Below are 19,332 nucleotides of genomic sequence, written 5' to 3'. Positions count from 1 at the left end.
GCCGACTCAGACATCGGCGCCCAGGCTGCCGAGGGTGCGCCCGCGGAACATGCCGGTGTTGCCGCGCTGTGTCCCCGGGTCGCGCACGCCGTGTCCCACGACCTCCTGCAAACGCCCTGGGTGGTCCCCCTGTGTCCCCCGCTCAGTGTCCCCACTCTGCCCACAGTTGTTTAGGGTTCGCCCGTGTAGCCTCCCGGGTCTCCCTGTATCATGTATCGTGCGAGGTCCCCGGTCCCCTCACACTTGATGCTTTGGTGGGTGATGGGAGTCATCAGGGAGACGGGGTGCCTGTCTGAGCCCCCCCAGGACTCCCCATCTGCGTCAGGGCCGGCTAAGGTGACGCTGGGAGAATGAGGCAATACTTAGGCGATCGTCACTGCCTGAGCGATCCCCGGCCCGGATGCCACGAACCTCGGTCTCCGCGGGAGACCCTTCCCACGGGCCGCTCGTGGCACAGGGTCCTGGGGGTGCCCTGTCCAGCACAGAAGAATCTCAGGGTCCTCTACTTACTTTGGGCGCGGACCCGGCTGCTGGTCACAGCCCTGAGTGTGCGGGATCAGTTGTGTGTGGAGAGAGCCGTGGCCACGAGGTGGCAGCCGTGACTCACACGTGGCGGCAAAAGTCGGGGTTCACTTATCTTGTGACCCAGATCCACAGAGGTCTGAGACAGTGTCCACAAGAGAAATTCGGAATGCGGGACATTCCCCGAGTCCCCCTTAGGCCCAAGTTCGGGTCATCCCCTTAGCCCCACGGCCACGACCCCACCTCCGTGGCACTCAGCGCCGTGGCGTGGAACTCGCATCTTCCACTCGATGAAGGACACGTGCCACCTAGTCCTGGGCTGAGCCCCGACCCCCAACTCTGGGCCTCTGGTCTACCTGCTCCTGCCTCCAAGGGGAGGACTCAGAGCCTCGGGGCTAAGGGGCCATTAGCATCTCCATTCTCAGGTGATTGAGATGGTAAAGACCTGGGTGTGCCGCCTCCTCCCTCTGCCTCCGCGGAGGGTCCTGCTGACGGCCGCGCAGCCGCCTAGGTGGGCGCACCAGACTCCAGGGTCTTGGGGTGTTGAAGGTTGGGGTTCCTGAGTGGCCAGGGTGCTTAGGGGATGCGGCCCCTTGCCCCGCGCTCTGGGGTCTGTGCGTGGAGTGGTACCTCCCGACTGGCGGGCTGGGTCTGCCCTGCAGCCCACGCGCTGCTGGGAGTGGAATCCCCACGGCACCAGAGAACCGTGGCTGCGTGGCCCCGAGGCCAGGGAGATTGGGTGACACTGGGATTCGTGGGGCTTGTGTCCTGGGGTGACGAGGGCAGGACAGACCCCGCGTGGCAGGGAGCCCGAGCTCAACAGGGAGCCGACCGCACTCGCCCTGCGGCAGCACCAGGTCCTGGCGGCATTGCTGAGCGCAAGACATTTCTGGCGCGTCCACCGGGGTCTTGGACGATGCCCGCAGGCCCTCTGCATGGCCCACGCGGCGCCCAGGCAGCGGCGGTTCTGTAGCCGGCGGTGACCGCGAGGTGGCAGTGCCGACTCAGACATCGGCGCCCAGGCTGCCGAGGGTGCGCCCGCGGAACGTGCTGGTGTTGCCGTGCCGTGTCCCCGGGTCACGCACGCCGTGTCCCACGACCTCCTGCAAAGGTCCTGGGTGGTCCCCTCTGTGTCCCCCGCGCAGTGTCCCCACTCTGCCCACAGTTGTCCGGGGTTCGCCCGTGTAGCCTCCCGGGTCTCCCTGTATCGTGTATCCTGCGAGGTCCCCGGTCCTCTCACACTTGATGCCCTGGTGGCTGATGAGAGTCCTCAGGGAGACGGGGTGCCTGTCCGAGGCCCCCCAGGACTCCCCATCTGCGTCAGGGCCGGCTAAGGTGACGCTGGGAGAACGAGGCAATACTTAGGCGATCGTCACTGCCTGAGCGATCCCCAGCCCGGATGCCGCGAACCTTGGTCTCCGCGGGAGACCCTTCCCACGGGCCGCTCATGGTGCAGGGTCCTGGGGGTGCCCCGTCCAGCACAGAAGAATCTCAGGGTCCTCTACTTACTTTGGGCACGGACCTGGGTTCTGGTCACAGCCCTGAGTGTGCGGGATCAGTTGTGTGTGGAGAGAGCCGTGGCCGTGAGGTGGCAGCCGTGACTCACACGTGGCGGCAAAAGTCGGGGTTCACCTATCCTGTGACCCAGGTCCACAGAGGCCTGAGACAGTGTCCACGAGAGAAATTCGGGATGCGGGACATTCCCCGAGTCCCCCTTAAGCCCAAGATTGGGTCATCCCTGAGGACCCACAGCCACGGCCCCACCTCCGTGGCACTCAGCGCCGTGGCGTGGAACTCGCATCTTCCACTCGATGAAGGACACGTGCCACCTAGTCCTGGGCTGAGCCCCGACCCCCAGCTCTGGGCCTCTGGTCTACCTGCTCCTGCCTCCAAGGGGAGGACTCAGAGCCTCGGGGCTAAGGGGTCATTAGCATCTCCATTCTCAGGTGATTGAGATGCTAAAGACCTGGGCGTGCCGCCTCCTCCCTCTGCTGCCTCAGAGGGTCCTGCTGACGGCTGCGCGGCCGCCTAGGTGGGCGCACTAGACTCCAGGGTCTTGGGGTGTCGTTGAAGGTTGGGGCTCCTGAGGGGCCAGGGTGCTGAGGGGGTGCAGTCCCTCGCCCCGCGCTCTGGGGTCTGTGTGTGGAGTGGTACCTCTCGACTGGCGGGCTGGGTCTGCCCTGGAACCCACGCGCTGCTGGGAGTGGAATCCCCACGGCACCAGAGAACCGTGGCTCCGTGGCTGCGTGGACCCAAGCCAGGGAGATTGGGTGACACTGGGAATCGGGGGCCAGTGTCCTGCAGTGACGAGGGGAGGACAGAGCCCGCGTGGCAGGGAGCCCGAGACAACAGGGAGCCGACCGCACTCGCCCGGCGGCAGCACCGGGTCCTGGGGGCGGCATGGCTGAGCGCAAGGCATTTCGGGCTCGTCCACCTGGGCCTTGGACGATGCCCGCGGGCCCTCAGCACGGCCCACGCGGCGCCCAGGCAGCGGCGGTTCTGTAGCCGGCGGTGACCGCGAGGTGGCAGTGCCGACTCAGACATCGGCGCCCAGGCTGCCGAGGGTGCGCCCGCGGAACGTGCCGGTGTTGCCGCGCTGTGTCGCCGGTCGCGCACGCCGTGTCCCACGACCTCCTGCAAACGTCCTGGGTGGTCCCCTCTGTGTCCCCCGCTCCGTGTCCCCAATCAGCAAACAGTTATCCGGGGTTGGTCCCCCCTGCTCGCCGTGTCCCCCGCTCAGTGTCCCCACTGCCCACAGTTGTCCGGGGTTCGCCCGTGTATCCTCCCGGGTCTCCCTGTATCGTGTATCGTGCGAGGTCCCCGGTCCTCTAACACTTGATGCCGTGGTGGCTGATGAGAGTCCTCAGGGAGACGGGGTGCCTGTCTGAGCCCCCCCAGGACTCCCCATCTGCGTCAGGGCCGGCTAAGGTGACACTGGGAGAACGAGGCAATACTTAGGCGATCGTCACTGCCTGAGCGATCCCCGGCCCGGATGCCGCGAACCTCGATCTCCGCGGGAGACCCTTCCCACGGGCCGCTCGTGGCGCAGGGTCCTGGGGTGCCCCGTCCAGCACAGAAGAATCTCAGGGTCCTCTACTTACTTTGGGCGCGGACTCGGCTGCTGGTCACAGCCCTGAGTGTGCGGGATCAGTTGTGTGTGGAGAGAGCCGTGGCCGCGAGGTAGCAGCCGTGACTCACACGTGGGGGCAAAAGTCGGGGTTCACCTATCCTGTGACCCAGGTCCACAGAGGCCTGAGACAGTGTCCACGAGAGAAATTCGGGATGCGGGACATTCCCCGAGTCCCCCTTAAGCCCAAGATTGGGTCATCCCTGAGGACCCACGGCCACGGCCCCACCTCCGTGGCACCCAGCGCCGTGGCGCGGAACTCGCATCTTCCACTCGATGAAGGACACGTGCCACCTAGTCCTGGGCTGAGCCCCGACCCCCAGCTCTGGGCCTCTGGTCTACCTGCTCCTGCCTCCAAGGGGAGGACTCAGAGCCTCGGGGCTAAGGGGTCATTAGCATCTCCATTCTCAGGTGATTGAGATGCTAAAGACCTGGGCGTGCCGCCTCCTCCCTCTGCTGCCTCAGAGGGTCCTGCTGTCGGCCGCGCAGCCGCCTAGGTGGGCGCACTAGACTCCAGGGTCTTGGGGTGTCGTTGAAGGTTGGGGCTCCTGAGGGGCCTGGGTGCTGGGGGGGTGCGCTCTGGGGTCTGTGCATGGAGTGGTACCTCCCAACTGGTGGGCTGGGTCTGCCCTGGAGCCCACGCGCTGCTGGGAGTGGAATCACCACGGCACCAGAGAACCGTGGCTCCGTGGCTGCGTTTCCCCAAGGCCAGGGAGATGCGGGACACTGGGAATCGTGGGGCCCGTGTCCTGGGGTGACGAGGGCAGGAACGGAGCCCGCGTGGCCGGGAGCCCGAGACAACAGGGAGCCGACCACACTCGCCCTGCGGCAGCACCGGGTCCTGGCGGCGGCTCTGCAGCCGGCGGTAACCGCGAGGTGGCAGTGCCGACTCAGACATCGGCGCCCAGGCTGCCGAGGGTGCGCCCGCGGAACGTGCTGGTGTTGCCGCGCCGTGTCCCCGGGTCACGCACGACGTGTCCCACGACCTCCTGCAAACGTCCTGGATGGACCCCCCCTGTGTCCCTCGTGCAGTGTCCTCATTCTGCCCACAGTTGTCCGGGGTTCGCCCGTGTAGCCTCCCGGGTCTCCCTGTGTCGTGTATCGTGCGAGGTCCCCGGTCCCCTCACACTTGATGCCGTGGTGGCTGATGAGAGTCCTCAGGGAGACGGGGTGCCTGTCTGAGCTCCCCCAGGACTCCCCATCTGCGTCAGGGCCGGCTAAGGTGATGCTGGGAGAACAAGGCAATACTTAGGCGATCGTCACTGCCTGAGCGATCCCCGGCCCGGATGCCGCGAACCTCGGTCTCCTCGGGAGACCCTTCCCACGGGCCGCTCGTGGCGCAGGGTCCTGGGGGTGCCCCGTCCAGCACAGAAGAATCTCAGGGTCCTCTACTTGCTTTGGGCGCGGACCCCAAAGCGGACCGCAGCCCTGAGTGTGCGGGATCAGCTGTGTGTGTGGACACCGCCGTGGCCGCGAGGTGGCAGCCGCGACTCACACGTGGCGGCAAAAGTTGGGGTTCACCGGCTCCGCGACCCAGGTCCGCCCAGGCCTGATACTCACTGTCCACGAGGGACTTCCGGGAACTGGGACACTCACCCGAGCCCCCCTTAAGCCCAAGACCGGGTCATACCTGCAGCCCCACGGCCACGGCCCCACCTCCGTGGCACCCAGCGCCGTGGCGCAGAACTCGCATCTTCCACTCGATGAAGGACACGTGCCACCTAGTCCTGGGCTGAGCCCTGACCCCCAGCTCTGGGCCTCTGGGCTACCTGCTCCTGCCTCCAAGGGGAGGACTCAGAGCCTCGGGGCTAAGGGGCCATTAGCATCTCCATTCTCAGGTGATTGAGATGCTAAAGACCTGGGCGTGCCGCCTCCGCCCTCTGCTGCCGCGGAGGGTCCTGCTGACGGCCGCGCAGCCGCTTAGGTGGGCGCACCAGACTCCAGGGTCTTGGGGTGTCTTGAAGAATGGAGTTCCTGAGGGGACAAGGCACTGAGGGGGTGCAGTCCCTAGCCCCGCGCTCTGGGGTCTGTGCGTGGAGTGGTACCTCTCGACTGGCGGGCTGGTTCTGCCCTGGAACCCACGCGCTGCTGGGAGTGGAATCCCCACGGCACCAGAGAACCGTGGCTGCGTGGCCCCAAGGCCAGGGAGATGGGGTGACACTGGGAATCGGGGGCCCGTGTCCTGCGGTGACGAGGGGAGGACAGAGCCCGCGTGGCAGGGAGCCCGAGAACACAGGGAGCCGACCGCACTCGCCCTGCGGCAGCACCGGGTCCTGGGGGCGGCATGGCTGAGCGCAAGGCATTTCGGGCTCGTCCACCTGGGCCTTGGACGATGCCCGAGGGCCCTTAGCACGGCCCACGCGGCGCCCAGGCAGCGGCGGTTCTGTAGCCGGCGGTGACCGCGAGGTGGCAGTGCCGACTCAGACATCGGCGCCCAGGCTGCCGAGGGTGCGCCCGCGGAACGTGCCGGTGTTGCCGCGCTGTGTCCCCGGTTGCGCACGCCGTGTCCCACGACCTCCTGCAAAGGTCCTGGGTGGTCCCCTCTGTGTCCCCCGCTCAGTGTCCTCAATCAGCCAACAGTTGTCCGGGGTTGGTCCCCCCTGCTCGCCGTGTCCCCTGCTCAGTGTCCCCACTCTGCCCACAGTTGTCCTGGGTTCGCCCGTGTAGCCTCCCGGGTCTCCCTGTATCGTGTATCGTGCGAGGTCCCCGGTCCCCTCACACTTGATGCCGTGGTGGCTGATGAGGGTCCTCAGGGAGACTGGGTGCCTGTCTGAGCCCCCCCAGGACTCCCCATCTGCGTCAGGGCCGGCTAAGGTTACGCTGGGAGAACGAGGCAATACTTAGGCGATCGTCACTGCCTGAGCGATCCCTGGCCCGGATGCTGCGAACCTCGGTCTCCTCGGGAGACCCTTCCCATGGGCCGCTCGTGGCGCAGGGTCCTGGGGGTGCCCCGTCCAGCACAGAAGAATCTCAGGGTCCTCTACTTACTTTGGGCGCGGACCCGGCTGCTGGTCACAGCCCTGAGTGTGCGGGATCAGTTGTGTGTGGAGACCGCCGTGGCCGCGAGGTGGCAGCCGTGACTCACACGTGGCGGCAAAAGTCGGGGTTCACCTATCCTGTGACCAAGGTCCACAGAGGCCTGAGACAGTGTCCACAAGAGAAATTCGGGATGCGGGACATTCCCCGAGTCCCCCTTAAGCCCAAGATTGGGTCATCCCTGAGGACCCATGGCCACGGCCCCACGTCCGTGGCACTCAGCGCCGTGGCGTGGAACTTGCATCTTCCACTCGATGAAGGACACGTGCCACCTAGTCCTGGGCTGAGCCCCGACCCCCAACTCCGGGCCTCTGGTCTACCTGCTCCAGCCTCCAAGGGGAGGACTCAGAGCCTCGGGGCTAAGGGGCCATTAGCATCTCCATTCTCAGGTGATTGAGATGCTAAAGACCTGGGCGTGCCGCCTCCTCTCTCTGCTGCCGCGGAGGGTCCTGCTGACGGCCGCGCAGCCGCCTAGGTGGGCGCACCAGACACCAGGGTCTTGGGGTGTCGTTGAAGGTTGGGGCTCCTGAGGGGCCAGGGTGCTGGGGGGGGGTGCGGCCCCTTGCCCCACGCTCTGGGGTCTGTGCGTGGAGTGGTACCTCCCAACTGGCGGGCTGGGTCTGCCCTGGAGCCCACGCGCTGCTGGGAGTGGAATCCCCATGGCACCAGAGAACCGTGGCTCCGTGGCTGCGTGGCCCCAAGGCCAGGGAGATGCGTGACACTGGGAATCGGGGGCCCGTGTCCTGGGGTGATGAGGGCAGGACCGGAGCCCGCGTGGCCGGGAGCCCGAGACAACAAGGAGCCGACCGCATTCGCCCTGTGGCAGCACCGGGTCCTGGCGGCGGTACGGCTGAGCGCAAGGCATTTCGGGCGCGTCCACCTGGGTCTTGGACGATGCCCGCGGGCCCTCTGCACGGCCCACGCGGCGCCTTGGCAGCGGCGGTTCTGCAGCCGGCGGTGACCGCGAGGTGGCAGTGCCGACTCAGACATCGGTGCCTAGGCTGCCGAGGGTGCGCCCGCGGAACGTGCCGGGTTTTGCCGTGCCGTGTCCCCGGGTCGGGCACGCCGTGTCCCACGACCTCCTGCAAACGTCCTGGGTGGTCCCCCCCTGTGTCCCCCGCTCCGTGTCACCAATCAGCCAACAGTTGCCGGGGTTGGTCCCCCCTGCTCGCCGTGTCCCCCGCTCAGTGTCCCCTCTCTGCCCACAGTTGTCGGGGGTTCGCCCGTATAGCCTCCCGGGTCTCCCTGTGTCGTGTATCGTGCGAGATCCCTGGTCCCCTCACACTTGATGCCGTGGTGGCTGATGAGAGTCCTCAGGGAGACGGGGTGCCTGTCTGAGCCTCCCCAGGACTCCCCATCTGCGTCAGGGCTGGCTAAGGTGATGCTGGGGAACGAGGCAAAACTTAGGCGATCGTCACTGCCTGAGCGATCCCCGGCCCGGATGCCGCGAACCTCGGTCTCCGCGGGAGACCCTGCCCTCGGGCCGCTCGCGGCGCAGGGTCCTGAGGGCTGCCCTGCTGAGCACAAGCTTTGGGGGTCCTCCCCTGGGTGTGGGTGCCCACCCGTGAGCGGATCGCCACTCTGCTTGGGGCAGATCCGTGGCAGCTGTGGGGGCAGCCGTGGCCGCGAGGTGGCAGCACCGGCCGAGGCTCCGGGTTGGGGTCCTCTTAGGGCAACTGTGGGGATCGGCCTCGTCCTCAAGTCGAGGTCCGCCCGTGGCTAAGTCTGGGGTTTTCTACAGTCAATCCCGGGTTCACCATGACAAAGGCTGGGGTCGGGTTTGGCCAGCGGCACCCCCACTTCCTGGTGAGGTCCGCCGAGGTTCTCCTCGGGTCCTGCTGAGTCCTGGTCTCCTGCCCGGTGGGACCCTCTCCGTGGCGTCCACGCCGAGACGTGGCGGGCACAGCATTGGACTCAGGAGCCCAACCCCCTCCACACGGTCAAGGGCGCTCCGTGCTCGGGACAGCCCGGGCGCCCGGCGGCGGGACTCAGAGCTCGCGTCTTTGTTCTGTTCCTGAACCGGCGGCTGAGCCGCGGGCGGGAGGGTGTGAGGCGGTGGGGACAGAGCCGTGAGCTACGGGGGGCGTCCCGGTGGGCACCTGGGAGCCGTGGGGCCCCGCAGGCGTGCGCGTCCACAGGACGGAGTGTGGGGGGACCCGTGTGCCCCGCAATGGGAGCCTGCCCCGCGGAAGCGCCACTGTAGCCGAAACCACGGTCAGGGAGCTGGCGCGTGAGCGGGCGATGGGCTGTCCACCTGGCCCGCGGTGCCGCTGGTGCCCACCGAGCCCTGACCCCCGCCCACACTCCCCACCGCCTGAACCCGGGGATCCCAGGGCGTGGGGGCGAGCGTGTGGTCTTAACACGGAGGCGGCCGCGCGGCTCCGAGTGCCACCCCGTCCGCGGGTTCCGCCGGGAACCCTATGCCTGAGCGTGGTGCCCACCCAGGGCCCCGCGGTCAGCCCTGAGGGAGCCCCTGTCTCACCCGGGGCGGGGGGGTTGGGGACAATGCCAAGCCTGTGTCGGCTGCCAGGGGAGGGGCGCGGGAGCTGTCTTCGGAGAATTTCGATGGGGTGAGGTACGTGCGCTGGACCGTCCCAGTTGGAGGTGGGCCTGGCGGTGGCCCCAAGCACGGTCTCTGCTTTGATTGGCTGGCAGAGCTGGGGCGGGAATTCTGGGCGGGGCCAGCCCTGTTAGAAAAAGCCCGGGCTAAGGTCCGGGACAGGGCGCGGGTGGGGGTGGGGGTAGGATGGGGGAGCCCGGGGGAAACTGGGGAAGCGGGGGAGCCGAGGGGTAACCAGGGAAGCTGGGGTGCCGGGGAAACCAGGGGAAGATGGGGAACTGGGGTGGGAAGATTGCGTGGGCCAAGGATCACCTTGGACATCTGGAGTCTGGCAGGAGAGGCGATGGCGTTGAGGGGCTGGCGGGGCCCGGACGCGCCGCAGGAGTGCGGCGTGGGGTGTGAAGGGCCTCGGCCAGGGGTGCGGAGGAGAGAAGGGGGAGCCAGGCATTCATCCCGGTCAATTTTGGTTTCAGGACGTGGCGGCTGGTGGACACGGGGGAGCTGGAGATGCAGAGGGGTCGCCGGGCCTGGGCCGAGGAGTAGCTGGCAGCCACGGCAGCTGAGGACAGCGGTCTGCCGGGCAGGTGAGTCCCTTCCCCTCGCGGCCTCGCCGCCCCGGCCTTCTGCAACGAGGAGGTTCCGGGGAGCAAGGACCGCGAGGGGAAGCGGCCGCCCGCCCGGCAGAGCGGCAGGAGGAAGGCAGACGGTAGCACAGGTGACATCGTCTCGGGGGTTGCCGAGACCGCGCAGGCTGGGGGGCCGCGGGCCCGCCCAGGTGCAGAGCGCGCTTCCAGAGGGCAGAGCGAGACGAGGGGGCTGCCGGCGAGGGAGAGGACAGAGGGCCCGCAGGAGCCCACCACCTGCACGGACATCCCAGGCCCGGTCAGACAGGACAGGATGAGCAGGGGGCGCACTCAGCAGGGTCCCCAGCCGCTACCACACCCACTGTAACCCATTCAGGAGCAGGCACAGGAGCGGCTCCGGCCGGCGTCCCGGCCGCCGGAGCCTCGAGGGCAGGAGAGCGAGAACGAGGGCGCAGTGCAGAGGGGCGTCACCAGAGGGAACGGCGCAGGTGCGGGCGCCAGAGATTTCTGCAGCAAGGAGGCTGCGGGGCCCGCGTGGGCGCCGTTCCACGTGGCACTGTGACCCGGGGGTGGCGCGGGGAGACAGTCCGTCCCCGTGCGGCCCCTGGGACGGAGGGATAGACAGTTCAGCATCCAGGGGAGTCAAGGACACAGGCAGGACCAGACTAGGCGAGGCGGGCAGGGCGGCGTGTGTGCGAGGGGGGGGAGATCAGGGCACAGGCAGGGGCGAGGCGCAGCGGCCTGGCAGCGAGCGAGCGAGCGAGGTGGGTGCTGGCTCCGGAGCCGTGGCCAAGGCGGGCCGCGGACGATGACGGAGCAGGAATCGGCAACCTCCTCCGCGTTCGATCGGAGACCAGGTGAGTGTCTGGTCCACCCGCCCTTCAGCCTGACCCCCGCCACCCCCCCCCGCGGCCCCTGCCCGGCCACTAACCCGCGCCCCCTGCTCTCTCCCAGCCAGGTCTCAGTGGGGGTGACAACGTGCCTGCCGGCCACGGAGGCCGGGCGCCAGGAGGTGCGCAGAGCGACATGCCATGGTCCGGTGCGACGGCGAGAAGGGAGCGGAGCGCCCGGCCTCCCAGGTCAGTGCAGGTGCAGGGCGTGGCTCCCAGACCCACAGGCGGTGTCACCTCACGCCTGACCTGTCTCTTCTCCCGTAGACCATCCCTGGCCGGGGCCGTGGGGAGCGCAGCGCCCAGCTGGTCTCTGTCCTTTGCTTTCCGGAAGGAGCCCACACAACTCTGCCCTCGGGACCTCAGAACCCTCCAGATGACAAGGTGAGCACCCCCCCCCGCCCCCCGCACGGGCAGGTGGCTCGGGTCCAGGGCTGGACTCACTCTGTCCCCGCCCCGCCCCTCCCCCCGCAGAAATGGTGCTACCCAGCTCACGCCTGGGCCTCGGACCCCGGACTTCTTCAAGTCCTTCTAGCTCTGACTCGAGAATATGCTGCACTTGGAACCACCACACAACCCGTCTCAGGAATCGGCTCCGAAGGTGAGCGCGGGCGCCCCTTCCGGAAGCTTCTGCCCGCCCAGCCTGGCCCCGCCCTCATGCCCTGTCTCTCTGCCCGCAGGATAAGCCAAAGGACCCAGATCGGCAACACCAGCACCACCGGAAGCGAGCAGCCCCCACGGCAGCACCTGCCCCCACGGCGACACCATCTTGGCCGCGCCCCAGCCGGGGCTGGAGACCACCCCAGCCGCCCGCCACCAGCACCCCCCCCTCCTCCTCCTTCTTTTCCGACTTTTCTCTCTCTGCTCCCTTCTTTCCTTCTTTCTCTGTCCCTGGCTCAGCCGCTCAGCATCCGGGACTCCGCGTCCCCCCAACCCCCTGATTCAATTTGCACTATAAGTCGTTTGCACTGGTTTGGGGTCCCGGACCGCCTGAGTCTCTGAGCGTGTGCGTGAGCGTGTGCGTGAGTGTGTGTGTGAGCCACTGCCGAGTGTGCCGGCCTCCTTGGGCCGGTGCCGCCCCAGCGCCCCCGCCCTCCGTCACTGGGGGTGCTGGGTGCGGCAGAGTGCGTGGGGCCCTGCCCCCCCCCTCCCTAGTCTGGACGCTCCGCCCACCAGGAGCACTGAGCACAGCATTGTGCGCCGTCTTGCCCGTGTCCCTCCTCACCCGGCTTCACCAGAAGCCGGGCATCATCAATAAATCCGTTCCAGCATTTGGTCTCAGCGTGTCCTCCTTGCGCCGTGGCAATGGGCGGGGGCACATGGGGAAACATACAAGAACATGAGAAAACACGAGGGGTGGGGGGGTCACACCGTGGTGTGGGCGGCGGGTCCTAGGAAGTGGGTGGGACTCCTGCGAGGCTGTGGGACCAGGGGTCCCTGCAGGGAGGGGTGGGGCTGGGGGTGGTGAAGAGAAGGGGGTGCTCAGTCATGAGAGGGTGGGCCCCCCCAAGTCTCTTGAAGCCATACAAGTGCCTCCTGGGCGACACCCCAGGCCTCCCTCCCCCAGACCCTGAAGGCCTGGGCTGGGGCGTTCGTTTGTGAACTCATCTTAGGGCAGTGGGCTTGATGGGGGCGGGGGGGCTCGGGGGGCTTCGAGCTCACAGGAGCACAGAGCTGTCCCTCACACTCACACTGCTGTGGGGGAGCTGGGGGCTGTGGGGGGGGGGACACACAAAACAGACGTGAGGCTCTGCTCAGCGGCCTGAGGCTCCGGGGTGGGGGAGCTACACCATAGCCAGGTGACAGCCAGCCAAGCAGAAAGGGGGCAGGGGAGAGGGAGGGGGAGGGAGGCAGGCAGGCAGGCGGAGGTGGAGAGAGGCCTCGGAGGGGGAGGGAGCAGGCAGAGGGAGAGGGAGCAGGCAGGGGGGAGGGAGGCAGGCAGAGGGGGTGGTGAGTGAAGAGCGGAGGGAGGGGAGGAGGAGAAGATGGGGGACAGGATGGGGGCGGTGAGGGGTACCAGGAGGTAAGGAAGCTGAGGGTCTTGCACGGAGGCCCTGGGATGGGGGGTGATGCAGCCCCCGCCCTGGTTGGGGCCTCCAGGCTGGGCTGGCGGGCGCTCTGCTCTGAGCCCCGGGCCTCCCAGCTGGGGCCCCTGGCGGGGCTGGAACATGAGGAAGCAGCTGTTGGAAATGAGCCTGGGGTCCTGGGCCCCTCCCGGTGCTCAGAGCCAGGAAATGCCTCTGCTCCAGATAAAGGCAGATAGGAAAGCCTGGGAACCCCTTCCCCCCAGGCCCGGAGGCCTGGCCCCTCCAGCCCAGGATGCAGGGGCCTGAGAAACCCACCCCTTCCCGCCCAGGCCACCCAGGCCCTGGCCCGGCCTGGCCCAGCACGGGGGCCACGGCCATCCTGCTTCCCCGAACAGGCCGGCCAGCCGGGCGGTGGTCACCACAGTGCACAGGGGGCAAAGGCCACTCAGAAAGGCCTGGCGCTCCGGGGTGGGGGAGCTACTGGGTCCCCCACGTCCCCCGGAGGCTGTCGCGGGGGGCCAGGTGCTGCTGCTCCTCCCCCGGCCGCCAGCCCCCCCACACCCGAGTGGGCTTTGTGGGGGTGAGGACCCCATCCACCCGCTGTCAGCCTGAGGGCTGCACATGGCCTTCCTGACACCGCTGCCCGGCCGTGGGGGCGGCGTGGGCACCTCGAGGGTGGCCCCAGGGGTCGGGACGGAGCGAGGGGAGACATGAACACCGGGAATCGGGCCCCTAGGAAGGGGGCCAGCCCTCAGGCGTCCGGGAGTCCGCAGGGCGGCTCCTGGGGGAGCTGGGACCCTGTCCTGGTCCCTGCAACACGCGCCACGTCACGGTGACACTCTGGGCTTCCCCCCGGGCCCGGAGGCCTCTGGGAAAGGTGCACGGGCTGGAGTATGGCGAGAGGGGGTGCTGGGACCCCCAGTGCCCCCCACCGCCCCCACTGGATGCACCTGGGCGGCCGCGCTGGCTCTGCTTCAGGCAGTGGGACCTGGTGGGGACTGAGCGCCTGCAGGAACCCTGGGGCGGGGGGCGGGGGGCGGGGGGCGGGGGGAAGCCACAGGCCAAGGCCTAGCTGCGTGCAGGTTGAGCCCTGCCCCGGCCCGGCTGGGAACAGGCCGCCCGCCCCGCACGGAGCCTCCACGGAGCTGGGGGCTGCAGGCTGGAATGTGTTTACCTTTGGCCCAGCCCGATTTCCTGCTTTTGAGAAAGGGGCTTAGAGAGGCTGTTAGACAGCCTCCTGGCCCCCCACCACCGGCACTTTCAAAGCGCCCCGCGCTGAGTGAAGTGTCACGGAGCAAACAGGGGCTTGAATTTCACTCCCAAACCCGCCGGCGGTGGGGGCCGGGGCCGGGGCCGGGCCGGCGCAGGCGGGGAGTCTGGGGAGGCCCTGGGAACGTGGGTGAGAGGGGCAGTGCCCGGCCCCGGCACAAAGCCCAGGTGCACACTGGACCCCCCCAGGCCGCACTCCCGGAGGGGGAGGTTGAGCTGGCCAGGCCACCCGGTTTCCAGACGCAGGACCAATGTCCGTGTGTCCCTGTGTCTGCGTGTACGCGTATCTGCGTGTTCACGTGTGCCTCCATGTGTGCGCCCGTGTGTGTCCAGGAGTGCGTCCACGTGTGTGTCTGTCCCTCTGCATCCACGTGTCCGTGTAACCCTGTATGTTCACATGTGCATCCGCTTGTTTCCTGTGTGTCCATGTGTGTCCGTGTATTCCTATGTGTTCACGTGTGTCTCTCTGTGTGCCCACATGTGTCTCTGTAACCCTGTATATTCATGTGTATGTCTGCGCATGTCCCTTTGTGCCCCTGTGTACCCACGTGTATTTATGTGTGTGTCCACGTGTGTGTTCCTGTGTGGCCACATGTGTCTATATGTGTCCAGGTGTGGCTGTGTATCCATGTATGTTTACATGTGTGCCTGCATATGTCTTTGTGCCCCTGTGCTCACATGTACAGTCACATGTGTATCCCCGTGTGTTCACATGTGCTTGCACATGCCACGTGTGTCCCTGCGTGTTCACGTGTGTGTCCGTGTGGCCCTGTGTAGTCACATGTGTGTCCTTGTGTTTCACTGTGTGTCCATGTGTGTGTCTGTTCTGTGTGTCCCCGTGGCCTGTGCACAGCCCTCATGTCCTCCTGCCCTGGTGCCCTGGGGGGGTGTACACAGCCGTGTGGCTGTGGCCATGTGTGGGGGTCTCTGATCGGTTCTCTAACCCGCTGTCCCGTCACGTGGAAGGCGCGGACGTGGGTCCTGTCTGCTTGGGGAGCAAGTGCTCGTGGGGCCGGCTGACTTCTGTGTGGCCCAGCCCCGTGGGGCCCAGGGCCCCGGGAGGGTGGACGTCAGCCTGGCGTGTGGGCCTCGTGCCTTGTGGGGTTCACGTCTGGGCCTGGATGTAATGGCCCCGGAACCTGCTTTCAGGCAGGGGAGGGGGAGCTGGGGGCGGGTGGGCTGGACGCTGTTGCCCGGCTGAACGGGGTCAGCGAATGCCTAACAATGCGAAGGCAACACAGTCCTGCTCGCAGGCCTGACCGAGGCCTGGTCCGGCTGCAGTCACCCCGAGAGCCACAGCGCCCAGGGCCCGGCCCACCCCGGCGTCCCTCCCCCAGAGCTGCAGGGTGTCTGAGCCCCAAGGGAAGGCAGAGGGCCCGGGCTGTGGCCCCTCAGCAACACGAGGCCAGAGCCTCAGCCGCGGGTTCGAGCCCCAACCCGGTTCAGGCCGGTCCCCTCCGTCTCTCTCCTCCCCTTGTGTGCAGGGTCCAGGAGTGTGTTTTACCAAAGTCCCCGAAGGGGGAATCGAAGGGTCTAGAAGGCGTGTGGCAGGCTCCGGCGTCCTCCCGGCCTCGCTGACCACACTGGCCGAGGCCCAGGCCGCCCCATCCCGCCTTCCCGCCTCCTCTCCCTGCCGCCCCCTCTCCTCCCTTCGCTGGACCTCTCCTCGCGGCACCTGGGGCCCCGCCTGGCCCCCTTCCAGGTGGGGGGACCGGGCCCCTTCCTGGAGGCCCACCTGCGGCCTGCTGCTGGGAAGGGGCCGCTCGGCGCCCCCCACCCGGCGCCGTTTCCCGGAAGCGGTCACTGGCTATTCTGTTCCTTGTCAGCACCGTGCTGCCTGCACACACACTGAGCCCTTGTCCTCGGGGCCCGTGCGCCATCACCGAACACCTGGCCGGACACAGGCAGGGAGCCGGGTCCGCGGGGCGCAGCCAGGGCCTGGGGCCGGACCAGTAAACAGACGTGGGCGCCAGGCGCAGGGGCCCTCGCCCCCGCTTCTGCTCAAAGCCTCCGCCTGCTCCCCGTGCCGGCCCCTCATGCCTTCCTCCCACGGGGCAGGGGGCACCGTGCAGACCGCGGGGTCCTGGGGGTGCAGGCCGCGGGCTCCCACGCTCTGCAGGAACACGTGCCTGGAGGTTGGGCCGGTGGGAGCTGGGGCTGGAGCCAGACCGGGGGTGGGGGGGAGGGGGTGGTGGTAGACTAGGAGAAGCGGGACTAGGGCTCCCCCTGCACGGGCCCCCCAGGGTTTGGGAGGGTGGGGGTGACATGCCGCAGCAGCTTGGAGCCTGTGGGTCTGGTATGCAGCCCCGAGGGTGGGAGGAGGGAGGAAGGATGGCGGGAAGACCATTCCCTGGGTTGGGGCCTGAACAAGGAGCAGAAGGAAGAGGGGGGTCAGTGGTGGGATGCCTGGAACTGAGACCCGACTCGGGGCGCAGAGCTGCCTGGCAAGGCCGCTGGGCAGGATGGGGGGCACAGATGGGGGAGCCAGGACCTGGCAGGGGAGAACAGACGTGCGGGCCTTGGGGGGCCATGGCTGCAGGGGGTGCCACAGCAGATGGAGGCATGGGGTGAAGGGGTGCTGGGGGACAGGGCTTGGGGGCCACAGGCTGAGGGAGCGGGCAGGGCCTCCTCCCCTCCCTGCCCCCCCGCCCCCCGCTCTCACGTGCAGACAGTGGGGTGGGGGAGCCTGCAGGACATGGGGCTGGGGGGAGAGGGGCCCCTGGGTTTATTCAGGTGGCCTTCAGATCACGCCCTGTGTGTGCAGGGCCCACCGCGCGGGAGAGGCCCAGAGCCCCCGACGGCGCCCCATTGGCTGGCGGTGATATCACCCCTGTGTCAACACCCCAGCAGTCACAGCTTCCCGGCCAGGGTTTATGGAGCGGGACCGGCCTCCGGCCTCCGCCCCACACCCCACACACTGGCCCACTGTTCTGGGGTCTGGGGGTGGAGGCCACACCATGGCGCCCTGGCGCTGCCTGCTCCGCAGCCCCCCGTCCCAGCACCCCCACCAGGGAGTGGGGGGCCGCAGGCCTGGCCTCCACCGCCTCCTCTCTCGGGAAGGGGCCTGGAGCGCCTGGGGTGCAGGCTGGGGCTTTGTGGGGCACAGTGGTCTCTGGGGTGGGTCTCGGGCCCGGAGGGTGGAGGGGGCTCCAGTGGGCCCCTCCACACAGGGGTCAGCGCTCTGCAGACCTTGGCAAAGCCAGGAGGGCCCCCCCACCCCCGCTTTCCGGCCCCTTCGCTCTGGCCGACCACCCGGGGCTGCAGGTCACTGGCCAGGCCTCCCTGCCTCCAGGACAGTGCGGGGAGGTCCAGGGGGCCAGGGCAGGATGTGGTGGAGACCCTGGCTTCCCAGAGCCCCTGCAGGGAGGGGGCCTGGGAGGGGGCCTCTCCGTAGAGGGCACCGGCTCTGCCAGGCTATGGAGACCCCGGGGAGGCCGGCAGCGGGGGCTTGGTGGTGGGAGCAGGCAGGGTATGCTCCCCACTCCCACACGCCCCCTACCCCCCCCCCCCCCAGCTGAGTAAGACCACACTGGCCCGGGTCTGCTGTGAAGCATCTGCTACCCCGAGGGGGCCCCTTCGGAGAGGTGCCTGGGGCCCAGCTGGGATACATCAGGCTACAGAGGAAGCCTGGGCCGGAGGAGCGAGCGTTGGGGGGAGGTTGCCCCTCCAGGAACCCATCTCCTAGGGGCTCGGGACCCCTCAGGAGGCCCCAAGACACCCGGTCCCCGTGGGCTGGTGCAGGCAGGCCCGAGGGACGTCTGGGGCTGTGGCTGGGGTGCTGGGGGGAAGCAGGGGCTTCTACTGCCCTTCACCCCCTTTTCCTTGGCGAGCTCCGAGTTCATCAACCTCTGTCACTGAGAAGGGGGTGAAGACGGAGAGGACAGAGCCCCCAGGCCCTCAGGGGGGGTCCCTGCGGGCTGTCCCCGCCCCAGGCCGAGCTCCCCGTCCTGCCTGCGGCCCCTGCCTTGCTGCTGGGCCCCCTTCCCCAGGGCCCTGTCAGGGCTAAGTCCGCGCGCAGGCCTCGGCCCCTCACCCCCACCGTCCCTGCCTCTCATTCCAGCCCCGGGGCGGCCCCCGCTGGTCCGAGCTGCCCGCTGCAGCCCCCCTCCCCTCGCCCCCGGCCCCCTTTCGAGGGTGAAGGACCTCACCCCGGGACACGGGGCAGAGGGCATGTGTGCCAAGAGGGGCCCCCAGGGGACACGTGGCTGTTTGCAGTTCGGGAGGCGGCTGAGATAAAGCGGCTGTTTTCCCAGTGGGAACGGAGCCAGGGGGGCCGGGGGCCCGGGTCACGGCCGGGCCGCTGCTCAGGATCTCCCCTCCCCGCTGCTTGTCCGCATGGAGCCCGGGACCGGTTGCACAATGAGGCCCCCGCCACGGGGCGGTGGCGGGAGGAGGCTAACCCCCCACCCCCCGGGATACAGTTGCCCATCCGCTGCCAGGATGCCCCCGAAGGTGGCTGAGAGGGTCCCAGGGCATCGGCCTCCCACTGGTGGGACCCGGTCACGCAGCAGCAACCCAATTAAGGCCGCACTTCATGGTGCCTGAGATCTGGGTGGGCACGGCCCCTGCCCACAGCCTGCCCGCCTGAGACCGTGACCCAGACAATGGGCGGGGCCGGGACAATAGGATTAAGGGCTGACACGCCAACATGTCACAGTAAACGCTGTGGGAGAAGCGGGCAGGGGACTCAGGGCGGGGGGGGGGGGGGGAGGACAGGGAGAGGGTCTGAGGAAGTGGAACCTGAGATGGAATTTCAGACGCCTGGGGGGAGGGGGCTCTGTGGGCCTGGGAGCCTCAGAGCAGCAAGGAGGCCCGAGCGGGGAAACGGACCCCACCCTGCGCCCCGGGCCCCGTGGGCCGCACAAGGGGTGCCGAGAGCCACCCAGACGCCCCATCCCCAGCTGGGTGTCGGGCCCAGGCCGGCAGGCGGGACGCCTGGCTCAGCCCTGTCCGGGGAGCCTGGTTGGGGAGGCGGAGGCCGGCTGCGGGCTGTGGCTGCCCAGCACAGGGGAGCCCGTGGGTCAGGGCATCTCCGCTCCCTGCCATCCATCACAGAGCTGTCACCCAGGAATGCGCTCCAGACCTGCCCTCCCTCCGGCTGAGGCCCCTGCCGCTCCTGCTCCCCTGCCGGCTCCCCTCGTGCACCCCTCCATTCCCGTGGTCCCCATCCCCGCTGCCCCTGAGCCTTGGGGGCCCCCTTTTCTGGCCTGGTCCTAGGGGGCCACAGTCGTGTGCACCTAAATCAGCTCTGGGAGCCCTGGCCTCCTCCTCTGGGAGCCCCAGGGGTGCTCACGGGGTGCCTCAGAAACGGGGTGCC

This window comes from Cnephaeus nilssonii (genome assembly GCF_951640355.1).
Source record: "Cnephaeus nilssonii genome assembly, chromosome: 13".
Classification (NCBI taxonomy): domain Eukaryota; kingdom Metazoa; phylum Chordata; class Mammalia; order Chiroptera; family Vespertilionidae; genus Cnephaeus; species Cnephaeus nilssonii.
The sequence above is the reverse complement of the archived record's forward strand: the minus strand, read 5'-3'. Positions refer to the sequence as shown.